This window comes from Panthera tigris, chromosome C2 (assembly GCF_018350195.1).
Source record: "Panthera tigris isolate Pti1 chromosome C2, P.tigris_Pti1_mat1.1, whole genome shotgun sequence".
NCBI classification, from domain to species: Eukaryota; Metazoa; Chordata; class Mammalia; order Carnivora; family Felidae; genus Panthera; species Panthera tigris.
Genome location: NC_056668.1, coordinates 72,331,542 through 72,342,716, shown reverse-complemented (window position 1 = coordinate 72,342,716; position 11,175 = coordinate 72,331,542). Strand labels below are relative to the sequence as shown.

General features: G+C 46.4%; 1 long non-coding RNA gene across 1 annotated transcript; it reads right to left on the bottom strand.

Moving 5' to 3' along the window:
* Positions 1-9,738: 9,738 nt before the first annotated feature.
* LOC122230526 lies at positions 9,739-10,935 on the bottom strand. The gene is made up of 2 exons (XR_006207513.1): positions 10,848-10,935; positions 9,739-10,166 (listed from the first exon to the last, which is right to left on the bottom strand). It is a non-coding gene; the product is annotated as an uncharacterized LOC122230526 (long non-coding RNA).
* Positions 10,936-11,175: the final 240 nt, after the last annotated feature.

The following is an 11,175-nucleotide window of genomic DNA, read 5'->3' as shown; positions in this document are numbered from 1 at the left end:
GGGCAGTTCACCTTTGATCAGTCGCCTTAGACCCTTTTTACAGCCTAGGATTATGGCTTTAAGTGCCCTTCCCGTGTCCCCACGGGAATCATGTGACTTAAGAACAATTAGATTATTCTAAAAGTTCAGAGAGATTGTTCACAAAGGACTTTAATTTTCATTAGAGGAGAAAGAAAAAAAATAAAAGGAAAAGAAAACATCAATCCAAACCATGAAGTTGATTCCTGAGTTAGTAATAAACTGGAAACCCAGTCTGTTACTTTCCATGTAACAGGATACTCTCTGGCCTGGCAATTCCACTAAAATCTATTAATGACAGGGATATGAGATATAATTTTATTCCCCACTCCCTCCACCCCCCCAGACAAAAGAAACAAAGCAGTTGCTATCTCTCATTGTTGGAGTTTTACTTCATGTTATTAAAAATGTCAGGAAAACAGAAACTTAACAGTCTGACTTTCTCCACTTGGATATAAACAGATAATAGGGCTGACTGCTGACTTCCAGTTAATGTAATGTGTGTGGTCAAATACCTCATAAAAGACTAATTCATCATGGCTGCATCTGTCTGTGTATGTTTCTATGAATTGCCTCCCACCCCAATACCACATGAAGAGGAAGAAGGTTTATAATCTGATGTTCATCTCGAGATCTGGCCAGCAAAAGATGAGATATAAACAGCTTCTTGTCAGTGTTTAGGGAAAGTCTGTGATTTGGAAGAAGGAAGAGACTTTTCTTTTCTTTTTTAAGATGAAATTTATTGTCAAATTGGTTTCCATACAACACCCGGTGCTCATCCCAACAGGTTCCTCCTCAATACCCATCACCCACCCACCCTTCCCTCCCACCCCCCATAAACCCTCAATTTATTCTCAGTTTTTAAGAGTCTCTTATGGTTTGGCTCCCTCCCTCTCTAACTTTTTTTTTTTTTTCTCCTTCCCCTCCCCCATGGTCTTCTGTTAAGTTTCTCAGGATCCACATAAGAGTGAAAACATATGGTAGCCAAACTATGGAAAGAGCCTAAATGTCCATCAACTGACGAATGGATAAAGAAATTGTGGTTTATACACACAATGGAATACTATGTGGCAATGAGAAAGAATGAAATATGGCCTTTTGTAGCAACATGGGTGGAACTGGAGACTGTTTGCTAAGTGAAAATAAGTCATACAGAGGAAGAGACTTTTCAAATGTGGCTGGTTCTAAGCCCATCAGTCACGGCCTTCCGGCTTGCTCACTGAGCCCTCCTGTCACAGGCTGCATGACTACCAGCCCCTCACCCCCACCAGCCATACCGGTAGCTGCAATCCCAATGGGACTGGAAAGTCCCATTTTCTTGTGGCAGCCCTGGCTTCCTCTGCCTGGGCATCAGCTGGGAGGCAAAAGTCCCATCTCTGTGAAGCTGGCAGATTTGCCTGGCATCCACCCCACCTAAGTTGCTATGCAGACCCATTTGGAGCCCACCAGAGTCACATGGAACAGTCTCTCCCCCTTCTAAATAGACACCTTTGTTATTTGGCTCTGGTGCCTACCTCCTTCACCAGCACTACTCCATTGGCCAATGCTGAGCCATGGGGCTCGGATGGGGGTTCCACCTTTTCTGCAGTGGGTATAGCCCTCATTACAGAATTACCTGACATGTCATCATCCCTGAAATGGGACAGCAAGCTTCTGGGGGACAGTTAGGACACTCTTGTGGTGTGAGAGCCAGGGAATTAAGCACTCTCATCATTCCTGCACAAGGCCCTGACATCTGTATGGGAGGGCCAGAGCTGGGCAAGTAGACACCAACCTCTCGAGAACAGGTGTATCCCTGCAAACTCAGAGCAGACCCTAAAGATGATTGATGGGTGATGTGAACCACAAGGGAAGGGATGGGGTTCTCTTTAAGGGACCCAATTAGGGGAGTCGTCATAAAGAAGAAAAATTAAAACTTGAGATTTTCCATTTTTAAAATAGTTTTGTTTTTGGGGCGCCTGGGTGGCTCAGTCGGTTAGGTGGCCGACTTCGGCTCAGGTCATGATCTCGCGGTCCGTGAGTTTGAGCCCCGCGTCGGGCTCTGTGCTGACAGCTCAGAGCCTGGAGCCTCTTTCGGATTCTGTGTCTCCCTCTCTCTGACCCTCCCCCGTTCATGCTCTGTCTCTCTCTCTCTCTCTCAAAAATGAATAAATGTTAAAAAAAAAAATTTAAAAAAAATTTTGTTTTCTTCCCTGTCTTTAGCTATACACCTCCCTTCCCCACATATTCACTTTATGATTATCAGCAAGCACCAGAGACGTTTTTCTTGCCTCTGACCAGTAGAGCATAGTTTCCTATAGGGAAAGTGACAAGGAAATTTGTGATTGCTAGATACTTACATACGTATTTATATATTCAATGCCTGGGTCTTTATGATCTCAAAATATCTAGTCAAGTAGTCAAAAACCTCAGGCAGTTGGAGACCAATGAGTCTAAGTATTCACATATTTACATGTTCATCCAGCAAATAAATGCTGAGGTCTTACACGTGCCAAGGGGATCCCATCCTTATTCATGGAGAATCAACCATGCCAATCCCACCTTTCTAGGTAAATGCAAGAGTAAAACTCAATCTGTGACAGGATTCACAACACAGATTAGTACATCTTTATGATTTATGCCTTCCATTTTGGTTGCAATAGGGTAAAAAATAAAATGCTGAGCACCTGCCTAATAAACTCTTCCTCATTCTCCCCCTCCTTCTCCCAGTCCCTGATCCTTGTCCTGAGCCATCCGCTTCCAAGTGAAGACTTCCTCAACTCCCCTCACATCCTTATACCATCAGAACTTGCTCTTTCCTCTCATGGTCCCCTGTGGCACCAGGGGACTTGGAAATGTGCTCATTGGCTTGTCCTCCATCACGTTTTTTGGTCCCCGGTGGTGAATACCCTGACTTGTTTCTCTTTCATCTCTCTCAGTACCTAGCACTACACGCAGCACAGAGCGAGGGGCTCCGTTAAGCATTTGCTGGACGAGTGAATGATGTGCTGCTCTGGATGTCACGTGACCGTGGCAGACACCAACAGCCAGTTTGGCATAAGTGGGCCCAGTGCCCACTTCCTGCCAGGCACGGTGCTAAAAGGACATTGCTGCAGCTCGATCACCTTGCTCCCAGCCAGAAAAGCTTCCTTGCCTCTGGGGCTTGCCCCTGCTGGGGTACGGGTCCCCCTGCATCCCCAGGGCCTTGATGAACATGGAATGAATGCTCCTTCAGATGGCATACTCATCAGTTTCCATTCAAATTGTCCTCTCCTGCACATTAAATTGTCTTTTCCTCCCCTGGGGGTATAATAATCCCTGCAACAGATTGTTTCCTGTTCTAAAAAACGACTCGCTTCTGCTTGCCACCTCCCTGCCGTGGTATTACCTTCTCACAGTGTCTTTTGCAGTCCTTTCTTGGGCTCCTCCTTCCTCCTCAAATAAGCCTCCTTGTCCCTGAGCCTGAGCACAGCTCCCCCAGCTGACCCTGGAACTCCTTGCCAGGCTCAGGTCAGCCCCCTTCTCTGTTTACAGATGATAAAAGAGGATGGTCGCCTCTGTCTCCTTGCATGCAGTCCTCTCCCTGCCACATTCCCAAGCCCTCAGCTCCAGGATCCTTTAGCCTGGGCAGTTTCTTCACCTAATGTCCAGCAAACTTAGACTAGACAATTGAAGATTGGATCAAAGAGTGGGGAGCTCCACATGCTGTACCAGGGGGAGTCACTTAGGTCTGAACATCTCAGCCTAGGAAGAGCCCCCTGCCCTGCCAAGAACCTCCTCTCAGTATTCTGCTGGTAGCTAAAAGGGCACCAGGCACTAGAAGTTGGCCAGCAAAGAAACAGTACTGGAGTGGGGTGGGGTGGGCAGGAGGTATGGAACGAGGTAAAGAAAGAAGAGGCTAGGGCAGGTGGGAACCAGGACAGGATTCAAAGGAACCAGGCCACCAGCTGCACCGTGGGTCACCTCTGCAAGGCTAGAGGCATGAGGTGCAGGGAGCTCCTATTCAGGGCTAATACTGAAGGAAGTGTGTTCTGGGAGGGACTGAGAGTGTAACACATGCACGTTTGTGCACACGCACTCGTACAAACACATAGCAACAAACCCTCTGAATTTACCCCAGGCTAGAAACCCAAATGGGATTGAGGTATTGGTGTTGGGTGCCCTGTAATTATTGTACCCCACTCAGTCACTGTAGGGGGCCATTACTGGACACTAGTTACATTAGGAATAAGGTTACCAGGCTGACTTAGGATGAAGTTACGTGAGAAAAGTACCCGATAGCTATTTGCCGCTCTGGATTCACTCTCCCCCTTCACTCTACTATCTGCACTGAGAGAGACTCAGTCAGAGGGGTCTGCCCTCCTCTGGCTTCCAATCGGTTTCAGCCAATGAGAAGCCTCAGCCTTTGGAGGGAGGGAGGAGGGAGATGTCGGGTATTTTTTCTCTCGGCTTCATCCCTGTGACATGGCCTCTGTCTGTCTGTTCCCTTCATTTCCATGCATCCCAGCTCTGCACGCTGTCTTTCCTGGTTCTGGGAACCTATCCCTCCCCTGTTCCCAGGGACAGTAATGGCCTGCTGCTGCTACCCCTGGGTCTGTGAATTTCCTTTGTCGTTCTCCCACACTCCAACCTTTCATTTGCTATTAGTTAGCCCCTTTATAAATAAAACCTCCTTGATTTTTCCTAAGTTGACAGTGCTGTTTGTCTCCTGTTGGGACCCCGACTGATACAGCTAGAAATTGTAAGATCCCGATTTTGTTTTCAAAAATACTGTCAGGAGCTCAGCTGAGCTGAGAGAGAGAGGTGAGCTGTCAGGTGTGGGCATAGCTGGTTAAAGCAACAATGAGCCAAAATGAAAGTAACAGTGAAGTCTTTAGTCACTGTGATAGTAGAAGCAAGAGGCAAAAACCAGAGAAGACGCTGGCTCCCTCGTGTTCCCTTCTCCCTGTGGAGGAGCACACAGGTGGAGGGTTCAGGTGGATCAGCGCAGATGGGTGTCCTCTCATGGCTGAGGGAGCCCCAACTAAAAGGCTCAGTCAGTTTTATGGACCCTGGAGTGAAAGGAGGGCTAGGAGTGGAAAAGTGCTGAGTACTAAGTCACAGTGGGGGAAGTGTCCTCAAGGCTCTCCCTCCTCCCTCTGTAAGGAAGTCTCTGCAGAGGTCCATGAAAAAGTTCTTTGCTCAAGGCCTCAGACAAAGAGACCTAGGAATATAAATATGGGAAGGCCATGACTGGCCAGGGGGCCGGAGCCCTAGACCGCACCTCCCTCCAGAGACAGTGGTGCATGGGCAGCATGCCAAGGCTGGTGTGGGCAGGGCTGCCTTCCTGGTGAGGCCTGGGTGAGGCCTGCCTGCCGGGGAAAGCCTTCCTAACTGCCTAGGGTCAGGCTGTAAAAATCACACAGAGGTTTTTAACCAGGAGCCGGGCTCCTCAAAGACAGGAGCACACAAAATGGAAGAAATACAGCAAAATATTGAGAAACTGGTTTCTCTCTATCAGGGCTATCCAACAGAAACATAATGAGTCACATGTATGTTTTTAAGGTTTTTAGTAGCTATATGAACAGAGAAACAGGTGAAATTCATTTTAATAATAAATTTTATTTCATCCAAATAGATCCCAAATATAATTTCAGGCATATGAGTATTTTTAAAGTTATTAACGATCTGTTTTATATTGGTCCGCTTGGACCAAGCTTGGAACCTCATGGAGAGGAGGCATGGCTGCAGCAGACAGGCCTATGCTGGGGCAGACACCCGAGCTGGCTGATAGCCTTTTCTCTGCTTGACCATGGGCTGAGCACCACCCAGACCGAAGCCCCCCTGCCCCAAACTGTGATCTGACCCACTCGAAAACGGGCAACTCTAACTCTAGATGCTTTTCAAGGAGTAAGTGGAGCACTAAGTTTCAGTTCCAGAGATAGATGGAAAACTCAAAAGATGCAGGCGAACTCTGCTCTGTGCCAAAAAGGTGTTTGCTGTTGTATGGGACGGTAAAAAACATAATAATTATTGTTTGCAGCAGAGTGCATTGTCCTAAGTTCATGGAAAGCACTTGCAGGTGGGTTAGCTGGTTGGAAGTCTGACTGGTTTGGAAACACGTGCCATGAGAAGGTAGCAGAGAATTGGCCCTAGGGCTAGAGGCACTGCAGAAATAGAACCCTAAAGTGGGCATCAGGACCCCTTTCCCCTGAACTCCCCATGTGACCTTCAGCAAGGCCTTTCTTCCTGGGGCATGTCTGTTTCTCCACAGATGGGGGATTCAGTTAGGATCACAAGATGATTTCTAAGACCCGTTCTAATGAAAGCATTTTGTGATTTTGCCTCTGGAGGAAGCATTTAGACCTCAGACAGCCCAAAGATGAATTTGAAAATGACTTCCAAGTGTGAATCCTGGGGCCAGAAGAGGAGAGAGCCTGCAGTTGTCATTAGGACCAGCATCGGGTGGAAAAGCACTGCCCCAGAGCCGAGGACTTGAGTAGGCAGGGTTCAGTGAGAAGTGCCTGGGCAGACAGCCTTAGCAGACACAATACTCATGATTTTTTCTTTCCACTGGAAAAGTCCTTTCTGTCTGAGGCAATGTTTTCCACAGCTCCAGGGGGCTGTGGTCATTTCCTAACAAGATTTTTCCTATTTTGTGCAGCTGTGGTCTGGCATTTGCAACACTGTTTTTAAGCTGAATCTCACTTGGGTCCTCCAGGGCCAAGGGCTGGTGGGTAAATGCAGGCCTGGTGCATTCTGGGCCCTCCAGCTGCAGGTGGTTCCCTTTCTCCAGTACCTTGGTATTGTGGCAATAGATGTATAAAATTACAAGGTGACAGGGATATAAGGACCTTGAAAGGTCATTTAGTGTAATCTTCTTCTTTCATGGGAAGGGGAAACTGAGGCCCGGAAGAGGAGAGGGACTTGCCCCAGGCCACATGGTTGGTTAGACAGAAGACAGCTCTTGTGATTCTTGATCTCAGTCCCCTGGGCTCAGCCAAGGCTGCACTTCCTCCTTTGCGGATGTGGGGAGTGAGAGAATTTAACTTGCTGTGAATAGTTTAATACGTTTCAAGACTACGCTTTTACCCCACTTATCACCTAATACCTCTTTCTCTGTCTCTCGATTGCTCCATTCCTATCCTTTGGCTTTCAGTGTTTACTAGAGATGATAGATGGAATACACGGACACACAGGTTCATTTAATAGTTTGCCAAGAGCCTCGCGCTGCTGAGGATGAAGGGGAAGGGAGACACTGGTCTATTGTAGCCTGGGACGTTTGCTTTTCCTGCCAACCACAGTCCAAGGCAACAAGCTCACTGACATCCCGGGAAGGCCCTGCTTAGGGAGCACAGGGAAGAGGTGGTTTGCACTGTCTGGAGCAGGTCAGAGATTGCAGAAGGAGATCGACCTCAGATTGGCAGATAGGGATCTACTTGTATATAATAGCAATTGACATCTTGCTTCTTCGGTAAAGGAGTTGAGTTCAGCCTCCAGTGTGGGTAGGGGTTTGTGTTTAATCCACGGCCGTCAGGCAAAGGCCATGTGAAACAGGACCTCCCCGGGCTTCAGTCTCATAAAGTTCTGCCTCAGTCTGCAATTACGCAGCCCCTTTCTCACCTTATCTTTCTGGTATTCAGTTTACACTGCTGATTAGATCCTCTTGGCTTATTCACAGTCTAAAAGCCTCAGCCAAAGCCTTTCTGAGAATCCCACCAAAGACACAGACCTTGGGGAGGAAGACCAGGCTAAGCCAAGGCCATGACTAAATATCATTCAGGAACCACAGTGGGTCTAGGGGATTCCCTTTCTACTGAGGCTGGGTCAGAGCTTGATGGGAGTGAAAGTTAATCTTCTGGATCTCTTTGAATAGAGTCAGTTTGAAAATGTCAGGCACCCAGCATAGTTAGTCCTTTCTCCAGGTTGTCATTTACTTGTAAAAGGAGCACTATTCAAGCCCTAAATGTCAGCTTCTAGCCTCTGCACAAGTGGAATCAGGTAGCCCCTGAGTACTTCAGCCTGTACTCTTAACACCTAGGCCCGGGCCCCGTGGGGGGCTGTCCTGGAATCAGCCCCAGAGAAATGACCCTAGGTACTGAAGGTTTCTGGATTTTGGTCCTCTGTGACTTGAATGCTTCTACTTCCTGAGAGCAGTTCCTAACACTTTATTTACCCTTATACATGCAAAAGATGACAACTCTTTAAACACACAATTAGACTGGGGCTTTGATTCCCAAGCTTGGGTCTCTACCTGGCAGCTGTTCCAGTATCTGGCTCACTGCTCTCAACTGCCTTTTATTCTATGAGCTAATCTCTCTCTTGGCTCTTTGTTAATGGCCTTCCCCATCCCCCCGCGAGGCACCATATGCTTAATGACATCCTATAAAGAGGACCGATCTCCCTTAGCTGTCCTCTATCTTTTGGAATGCACCGTCCCCTCCCTTGTGTTAGAAAAAACAAATTAAGCACCAAGAGGCAGCCAGAGAGCTAATGGACCTGACTCTGCCGGGGAAGGGAAAACAAAGTCTCCAACCCTTTGCAGCTCTCAAAGATCCTACGGAGAGGTGATCTGTCTCAGGTCCCTAACGAGCTTAAATCTGCCTACTCAGTCATTGTCCTTTGTTCACTTCTCCTCTGCTACCTGAATTGCCTTCCCCACTCCACCTCCAGACACACGGAACCAGAAGTTTATCTCAGGGGCAAGACCTGATGATTTGAGTCTCGAGTCATTGTAAATCACTAGAGTAATGTCTTGAAATTCAAGGCATAAATATAAATATAAATATAATATATAATAAATATAATATAATATAATATAATATAATATAATATATACATATATAATCTAAATCTGTGCCTTTCAGCTTATTATGAGGGGTATTACCAGAAACATTTCCAGTGCAGATTGTTTTAAATGTGAGAATTCTTTTTTTTGTGTGTCCCATCCACTTAGATCATAGATGGATTATTATTGACTATTAATGGATGCTAACTATATTCACAAAACATGAGGTTCCCACTCGAATATTTCCAAACTACTGCTTTAGGTGAAATATACATACAGTAATGAGTCAGTTTTGGGAGAAATGGCTAACCCTCCAAACCTTACGTAACTGCACTATAATCTTGGCTTTGTTCCTATCCAGATACTGGGCTGAACACAGATAAAACAAGCCAGCCAAATTCAAACTAAGATCTCATTTGACTGTCTCCCCCCCACCCCCACCCTCCCCACACACACACACACACTAAATTAGCACATTTCTCAGGCATCATTCAGAACAATGGTTCCCAATCCTGGCTGCAATTAGAATCATCTGGGGAGCTTTAAAAAAAAAAATCAATGCCCAGGCCCCACTCCAAATCAATTAAAATAGATTTTCTGGGGGTGGGCCTAAGGCATGGGAATTTTTATAAAGCTTCCCTGGTTATACCAACGTTGAGCCATGGATGTGAATCATTGGTTTAAACATGACCAAAATTAATGATTATAGGTTTTGTTTGCATAACAAACTGTTAGCTTAATATTTGTAATAAACCTAACATAGTTATGTTTTAAGTCAAATAAAGCCAACAGGAAGGCATATCCATGTAGTGAAAGGTCGAGCTGCTTTGTTCCAGTGCTACCTGGATTAGCCAGATCTTTGGAGGTCATAACACAATAACACATAGCACAGTTTGGCCAAATAAGTTTTAGCAACCAGTTTCCTATTTGGCATGTTTCTAGTACAGCCAGGGCTGTATGAATGTGGGAGGTAGTCATGATTCACTCTTTATTCTCTCCATTGAGGGAGACTGGACAAACGCCAGTGGTCTGTCTGCAGTACCGGGGGCTGAGGACTACTGAGATTAGGCTCAGGACACAACTTCCTCACGCTGATGCTGGGACCACAAGATGGCCATGGCGTCTTCTTGAGAATTGGATAACAATCTAAAGCACCCCTCTCAAGGACGTTTTCCTAACCACCGCATCTTCCCACCAAACACACGTCCTGGGCCAATCCTGAAGGCGACTGTTTACCGGGCACCACCACGCTTCCAGAAGAGACATCCTGGCTGCTGCAGGTCTGCCGCTTCCCTGCCGAGGCAGAGCCTGCCTTCCTGAGTTTCTTTGCCAAATCCACGTGTCCCCAAATGGTCCTTCTCACAGAGAAGTCCGATCGGCAAGCCTTACAACATCTTCATTGCTTTAAAAGAATGGAAGAAACGTGTGCTTCTAATTACCACCTTTACAGCTCCTTTCTCTCTCTCTCTCTCTCTCAATCCTATAGAAAACAGACCCAGCTCCTTTTGAAAACTTGCAAATATTTCACATTTGTTTGGAGAGCAGATTTTTTTTTCCAGGTTTTTGGAAAGCTGAAGTCACCGACACATGGCTGCTGGGTGATATTGTTGCTGAGTGCAAACATCACTTGTTCCTAGCACAGCCAAACCTGCCTTTTCAGCCATGCCAGTGCCTGGGAGGTGTAAGCCTAATGTGGAACAGTCCCAGGGCCTGTGGGAGTGGTATTCTTCTGTCTGCAGTGATCTCAAAGAGAACTGAGCAAGGTATATAGTGCTTTGTCTTGAGTCTTGCCCCCACCCCAGTTTTGTCTCAGGCATCAGTTGATTCTAGTTCAGAGCTCTATGTAGCATGGGACTAAAAAAACACCTGTGACCCTTTGGGAATAAAAGTGGAATGGCATAGATCCTGGGATATTAGGCCTCTGGTCTGATTCTGTGTCCATTCTGAGTCTGGTCCCAATTGCCATTTGGCTCCCATTCATTAGATTGTTTTCTATGGAGAGCACAGATAGAGCAAGATCTAGTCTGGGGTAACTGGCTACTGAGGACAGGTGCTTTGGTACCCTGTTCATTATTGTGATCACCTTGGTCTCCAGGTCCAGTCTTCATCTGTGCATGTTCATGATGATCAAGTGTCATGGGGATTGCATGACTAGTTAATGTGGACACTAGAATGTTAGCACTAGAAGGAACCTCTTACATCACAGAGGGGAGTGTAAGGCTCAGCCAAGAGAAGTGACTTTCTCAAGGTCACACACTAGTTAGTGCCAAGAGATAGGATGAGAATCCAGAAATCCTAACTCCCAAATCAGTGTTCTTTATATCACCTTTTGCTGTCAAAACTCATCACGTATGAGTTGATCAGCATATTTATTTCCCAGAAGAGAAGGCTACTTGGGGACCTAACATTAT